The sequence below is a fragment of the Drosophila kikkawai genome, unplaced genomic scaffold, assembly GCF_030179895.1.
Source record: "Drosophila kikkawai strain 14028-0561.14 unplaced genomic scaffold, DkikHiC1v2 scaffold_91, whole genome shotgun sequence".
Lineage (NCBI taxonomy): Eukaryota > Metazoa > Arthropoda > Insecta > Diptera > Drosophilidae > Drosophila > Drosophila kikkawai.
The window spans coordinates 1-7,821 of NW_027222754.1; the positions used below are offsets into that span (position 1 = coordinate 1).

At 37.8% G+C, this 7,821-nt stretch overlaps 1 long non-coding RNA gene across 1 annotated transcript; it reads right to left on the reverse strand.

Annotated features, from left to right (window-relative positions):
* Positions 1-2,996: 2,996 nt before the first annotated feature.
* On the reverse strand, positions 2,997-4,001 carry LOC138929621 (uncharacterized). Its single transcript, XR_011445857.1, has 3 exons — positions 3,699-4,001; positions 3,492-3,647; positions 2,997-3,435 (listed from the first exon to the last, which is right to left on the reverse strand). It is a non-coding gene; the product is annotated as an uncharacterized lncRNA (long non-coding RNA).
* Between the last annotated feature and the right edge of the window lie 3,820 nt (positions 4,002-7,821).

The window sequence follows — 7,821 nt, forward strand, 5'->3', positions numbered from 1 at the left end:
GGAGCTGGTGGAGCTGGTAGAGCTGGTGGAGCTGGTAGAGCTGGTGGTGGTGGTGGTGAAACGGTTCATGATGCTGCTGTTGCTGCTGCTGTTGTTGCTGCTGATGCTGGTGGCTGCTCGCTTGCTGGTCGCTGAATGATATTTATCCTAGACGAGGTCCCTGAATTTATACCCGCCAAGGAGCATATTTCTCCTCCCACTGCTATCCACTTGTACTATGGTATTCGGTCTCAAGGGATAGAACGTCTAGCTTTGTAAAAGGTCAAAGTGTCCACTTCATGTGAAGTGGTTACGAAGGGTATGGGAAGAACTACAGTCTAGCAAAAATTTAAGGCATAAATGCCCACAGTTAAAAGTACCAAATTTTTGGAAACGCTGATAATTATATCTTATTTTTTCCCCTAAATATCTAATTATTTCTAAAGGCGGCTGCAAGTTACCAAAACTGTCAAAGTAGTACGAGTCTGATCCTTTCTTATAATACGCCACCCAATGCGTTCCTTCTGATGATGAGTCTGCTAAATTTATTATTCCACACTCGGAATAATGTGGTACTTTGGGTATCTCATCTCTCATATAAACCCCCCGAAAATGTGGAATATTTTTAAATGCAAACTTCAATATATCAAAATTGGAAAGTGCTCTCTTGGGTAGCTCATTTAATAGTTTTTTGTTTATTATTATTTTTTGAAAATGATATGCCATAGCCTTTCTTGTATGGTTGTAGGTACAAGCCTTTACCCAACGATACAGATTCCATTTTTCTGTTATGTCTCTGGTTTTCCTCAAGTTGTGCCTTTGCCATCTTTGCATTGTTAATTGATTTTACAATTGCAGCGCTACCTGACGCTAAACTACCCACAGCGCTAAGGGCTGTTAAAATAGGTACCAATGGTAAAAAACCACCAACTTTGGGAACTGCTATTACCCGTGGAATTACAACATTTTTCTTACATCCCATTGATTTCGATACTGCACTGCGTGCCACTTTAACAGCATTCAATATGTCGAGTGGCTTATGCTTTCGCAATTCGGTGGTTGCCTTTTTGATGATTGATGCAAGAGATTTTTTCACCACTTTCTTTTTCTGTTGCTTTGCTCCCATACCAAATTTCTTTTTTAGCTTCATCATGTTTGTAACAAAATATGATGCAGCCCTCTCACTAATGCTGCTATCCGCTGCTTTTACTCGATCCCAAGCCCTATCAATTAAAATCGAGTCTGCTTTATGACGTTCCCCCAAATCCTTTGTATTTGAATATGCTATATCGTGTTCCCTACAAGCTTCGTCTAAGCCGTTGATCCCCCGATCACCGCGAGCTAATCGTTTCTCTAGCTTCGTACCAGGTCCACAGTAATTATACCCAGGTATATGAGCCTCAAAGGGAAGAGTGTTTATTAAATTATTTATGAGACCTGTACCCTGTTTGACATTTGATTTATGACTGGTAATATTATAAATATGTTTACCCATTTTATATCAACCTCAATTAACGACTGGTTGTCTTTGAATGAAGTACATATCTCTAAAACATGCGTTTATTAAGACAAAATAAAAAAATCATAGTAAAAAACATTGAAAGTGGTGGTGATGGGGAGAGTAAACATCGGCGTCACAGTTCACTGCTCCCAAACACGATCAGAGCTTTGGTGGTAGGTCCGTCCAATAGCGGAAAAACTAATGTGATGATTGCCTTAATCGAGGACCCAAACGGCCTGAAATTCGAAAATATATACGTGTATTCAAAGAGTTTATATCAACCGAAATATGAGTATTTGGAAAAACTTGTAAAACCAATACGAGGAATGGGATATTATACATTTTCAGCGAATGACAGCGTTTTGTCACCAGAGGAAGCTAAAAACAATTCCATCATGGTGTTTGATGACGTAGCGTGTGAAAAGCAAACTGCTATTCGCAATTATTTTTGTATGGGGCGACATAGAAATATTGATTCATTCTATTTATGTCAAACGTATACACATATTCCAAAACATTTAATACGAGATAATGCAAATTTTATTATAATGTTTAAGCAGGACGATATGAACCTTCGTCACATATATCGAGATCATGTTCATTTTGATATGAATTTTGAAACATTCATGGAAATTTCACGAAAGTGTTGGGACGATAAATTTGGATTTCTTGTTATCTCTAAAGACGATGATATGAAAGCTGGACGATATAGAAAAGGATTCGATCAATTTATTATACTTGAATAAATAATAATGATAATATAAATATAATAATATTATTGTGAATAAAGTCAGTTCAGACTCAAGCATCATAATGACTACATCATTGACAATAGCTCTAAATGGGAATACATCTGTACTTAGCGAGAATTTTTTCCCACAAATTGAGCTAAAACGTAATTATGAATGTGCTCTAATTGATTTTTATACATTCAATTCTATACCGAATGTTGATAAGGGGAACAACTTATTTCATATTGGGAACAAAGTCATTGAAATACCAATTGGCTCATATGAGTTTGATGATATTTCAAAATATATTATTAATAAGCTCAAGGAGTATGAGCTTCAAGACAGTATAAAAATAGAGTGTAATATCAACACTTTACAAGTTCAAGTTATTACTAAAAATGAGACCGTATATTTTAATCATGAACGATCAATTGGTCGTTTATTCGGATTTAATAAACGAAAATTAAGACCACATGAGAAAGAAGTTTACATCTCGGATAATCCCGTCAATATTTTAAAAATAAATTCTGTTAGATTGGAATGCAACATTATAAGCGGGTCATATGTAGGGAATAAACCAAATCATGTGCTTCATGAATTTGGAATCAATGTCCCCCCTGGATATAAAATGAACATAACACCACGAAATTTGATTTATTTGCCTGTGAACACCAGAGAAATAAGCACACTAGAAATACGGATAACTGATCAGGACGGAGATTTAGTTAATTTGCGTGGAGAAACTGTATCAATCCGTCTCCACTTACGACCGACAGAATGATTATTTACAATAAAAGGGGTACTCATCGATCCTTTGATAACATTATCAAATCTAAAGCTGAAGTGAAAGCACCATCATCTTCACATCAACGCCCGGCCCTCACATTAAAAAATAAATTGATTTTGAAATCGTTGGGATTTAATATTAAATAAAGTTTATCAACTAATATTCAAATGAATGAGATCTTTTATGTCCAGGAAAAGCCTGCTAACGATGAATCTATTATTAAAAAAGAGTTTCATTCATATTATCCATATCAGCAGAACTTCAAAGCAAATGATGAAGTACGGATCAGTTTGCAAAACCAAGATTTGTATGTCCTTCCATGTGAAAGTTTTCTCCATTTTGAAGGAACGCTTAGCAAAATTATTGACTCAAATACAGGAACGACTAGTACAAATGGCGTTAGCGGTTTGCTCAAAAATAATTGTATGGCCTATTTTCTGGATGAAATAAGATATGAGTTGAATGGCTGTGAATTGGATAGGACGCGTTTTACTGGAATAACAACGACTATTAAGAACTTTCTCTCAGTCGGCCAACAGGAAGGAGCGGCTTATCGCAATGCGGGGTGGAGTGGCGGGGACAATATCCCTTCTGGAGGACATTTCAGTTTTTCTGTACCTTTAAAAATGTTGATGGGGTTCGCTGAAGACTATAAGAAAGTCGTTTTAAACTGTAAACATGAGCTCGTTCTGTTACTTACGAAAAACCCTGATGATATGTTTGTGAAAAATGTTGATGGAAAAATCCATAATATTGCTATAAATAGTATAAGTTGGAAGATCCCCCACATCGTTCCAAGTGACAGTGCTAAAATTAAAATGTTTAATGTAGTAAAGAGTGGAGCTAGCCTCCCACTCGCATTCCGGAGTTGGGATTGTTATATAAATCCGACATTGGTTCAGGGAACACATCATATATGGAATGTCAAGATGTCTGCAAATAGAGAACGTCCACGTTTTGCTGTTATTGCATTTACATTGAATGGAGAACTAATTACAAACAATTTGAGGAATGCAAAGGTATATCTTAATTCTGAAGTATATCCCTATGAGGATTTGAATGTTAAATATAATGAGAATCGGTTTGCTGTCTTGTATGACATGTATACAAAATTTCAAGAGAGCTATTACAATCGAGAACCCCGAGCTCTTTTATCTCCGATGGAATTCATGTCGAAGGCTCCTATTGTGGTTGTTGATCTCTCATACCAGAACGAGAGTGTCAAATCAGGAGCGACTGATATAAAAATTTCCACTGAACTAACTGTTGCGAGTGAGATAAATACAAAGGCATATTGCCTTCTCATCCATGATCGACTAGTTGAATACTCGCCACTAACTGGATTGGTTCAGCGTATCGTCTAACAATTTGGAAAGGATTACTTCATTTAAATTTTTGAATTCATTGCAAGTAGACGTACACGGATCCATCAGAATGCTAACACTAAAAAACAAAGACATCATCTCAAGCAGTAATAGCATTCAACAACTTGTAATAAAAATAAATAATTTCATGAAAATGTTTAAACATCAAATTTTCCCCGAACATGAGCAATATCTGGAGGAGTCGCTCAAATATTTTTATAAAAGGATGGCTGATACACCGCTGGTTTCTAATATTCATGGGCAACATTTCACATCTTGTTGTTGGGCACATGATAATGTCGAGGATGGAGTTGATACATGTGCTTGCCATTTCTTTACTGTACGCTCACAAAAATCATTAAAAATTATGAAAATGTATGTTAATTTGGAACATCGCTTTTGATTATTATACTTGAAAAATAAAATTATATTTACAAAAAAAATAAATAAATTGATAGCATTTTTTTAATGGTGGAAATGGGATATGGGATATTTCTTTTGCAGCCTTTACTTTTCAGATTGACTGTGGATTTGAGTTTGGGTGGATGGGGTGTTTCACATTGCACCGAGTGTTGAGAAACCGTTACAAGTGCATCCTTCACCATCCCTACTTTGGTGAGCTAATTGAGCAGGTTGTTGCACGCACTTGATCTAGTGTAGGTGGGATGAGGGTGGGAAAATTTGACTGCTCTGATCCTCTTTCCAGCGGCCCTTCAGTGGGAAAACAAGTGACCTTTTTCAAGTGAGGTATCTCACAGGGAAAATCACAGTCCTGAGTCGTGGGTGGGAACATGTTTCGACTCTGGCGCCCTTGTTCACTTACACCCCGTCCCTTTATCAAGTGAGGATGTTGCCTGAACGTTCACGTCTGGCGCCCTTGTTCACTTACACCCCGTCCCTTTATCAAGTGAGGATGTTGCCTGAACGTTCACGTCTGGCGCCCTTGTTCACTTACACCCTGTCCCTTTTTCAAACGAGGATCGTGGGTGAACGTACACGGGATGCTCAGGATCACTCCGGGCGGAGCAGGACCGCCGCCGTGCGCCCTTTTTCAATTGCCTTAAGTGGGTGAACGTACACGTGTGGGTCAGGATCACTCCTGTCGGTGCAGGATCTCCCCGGTGCGCCCTTTTTCAATTGCCTCACCCTCTAAGTGAGGGGTCGTCGGTGCACGTGCATCGATCCGGGGTCGCTACCGGGATCGCTCCGTTGCATTCGCACTCGTATCCATATCCCTGTGGGAATCCCTTGAACGCTTGATCTCAAGTGTCCTTTTACATGCACTGACCCTAATTTATTCCATCTTTATTACCCCCTCTTATGACAGGTTCATATCTCCCCCTAACTAAGTGCATTTTTATTATCTAAACCACTCTAATTTTGACAGCTAATCCATTAATTGCATTTTTATTACCCTTTTTACCGACATCAAAGGTCCCGAAACCAGGCTTATTTAACTACTGACGTAATTTTTGGGGGTAAGTCTATTATAGTGTTTGGAGATCTGAAGCAGCTGTGCCCAGTAGGAGATCGGTGGATATTCCTAGAAAATATCTCAAATCCGTATAATATTCTGGCTGGCACAAACCTCTGGAGTAATTTTAGCTATTTCGAGCTAACAGAAATAATGAGGCAACGGGACGATCATGCATTTGCTTTGGCTTTGAATAACATGTCAGAAGCTAACATGACAGATGCAGATGTGGTGCTTTTTAGGCAAAGAGTTGTCACGCTAACCGACGTTCCGGATGAAGCAATCCACTTATTTGCTTCCAATGACGAGGTTAATCAGTACAACGCCTTAAAGCTCGCTCAAATCCCCACAGAAGAGTTCGTTTCAACTGCCATAGATACTGTGAAATCAGCTAATATGTCAGTACGAAATAAAGAAACAACTCTCAGAAATGCCCAAAATATGAAAACGTCCGAAACCCAGGGTCTGCCATATATTCTGCGTCTTAAAACAACAGCAAAGTATATGGTTACCGTCAATATAGATACAAATGATGGACTGGTAAACGGGGCAACAGGCCAATTAATGCAGATTGACAACTGCCAACATACTTGTTTGACAAACTCAAATCTGCTACCTCAACTAGAACGAATAATTATATATGCCCAAGATATAATTCGCTGTGCTCAAGTAGGCAATTCTTTACTAATGCTATCCGTCTGTGGAACAATCTGCCACATAGATATAAGACAATTAGGGCCGCAACTCAGTTTAAATCTCAAATAAAAGAATATTTAAAGTAAAATGTAATGTAAGAATAAAACAATTATTAACTAGAAGACATGTGGTAATACGTTATAGATATAAGTTCATATATGTTAAAATTAAGTATATACAATTTCAAAATCTTTGTGACTAGCGCTACAATTATAAGTGTAAACTTGCTGTGCTAGGATAATATAATAAATAAATTAATTAAATTAAATATAGTTGAAGCTTTGATGTCGAAATAAAAAAAAAAAAAAACTGCATGGTAAACAACGTTGGATTAGTAAGAAAACTTTGGATTAAGTTTTCAGATCCTACAGTTGGTGCCATGGCCAGGTCAAAAGTTAGGAGAAATGATCACCCAGATTGGACTCCTATTGAAAAAACAGCTCGAGTCTTCCAATGCGGAAGCTCAGGACATTCTTCGATTGATCGAAAGCAATTCCCTGTTGTTCCTGCTGAGGCTATAATTATACATAAAAGCCAAGGAGCCACCTACAGCAAAGTCGCTGTGCACCTTAAAAGGGGCATTAAGCGAGCTTCGCTTTACGTAGGTACAGCAGAGCAACAAGCGCATCGGGTCTCTTCCTTTTAGGAGACTTTGTTCCTCCAACTAGATTTGGAGCTACAAATGTCCAAGCAGAGCTAGAAAGCTTGAGAAGAGAAAAGGCCTTGACTACGCAGTATGAATTCTTGGTCAATGGGGATAAAACCATCTCAATGTATTATCACAATATTGAGTCTCTTCGCGCTCATCGCGAAGACATTGCCAATGACCAAATTATTTGTTCTGCAAACTTTCTGTGTTTTGTCGAAACCTGGACTCTTCCCCACGAAGAGTACAACTTAAGGGATTTCGACATTATCAGAAGAATTGATAGCAATCGGTTAAATGGTATTGGGAAAAACGGAATACTTATTTATGCTAAACAAAGTATTTCGTCAAATGTGCAGTTTCTTTTTGAGACAAAGAAATCGCCAACACCCAGAGCAACCTATCAATCGATTGCTTTTAAATATCTTGACACGTCATTTATAATTGTTTATAGGAGTCCCGGATATCCTATTGAAAGATTTCGTAATGAAATTAAATCTGACGTTGAAAGAGTTCGAAGAATGGATATTAATAAAGTTGTTTTATTAGGAGACTTTAATATCTGCAGATCCTCAGCGGGCGATGTTTTGGAGGAATTTTTGAATGGACATAATCTTTTGCCATTAAATAATTCTGAAACAAC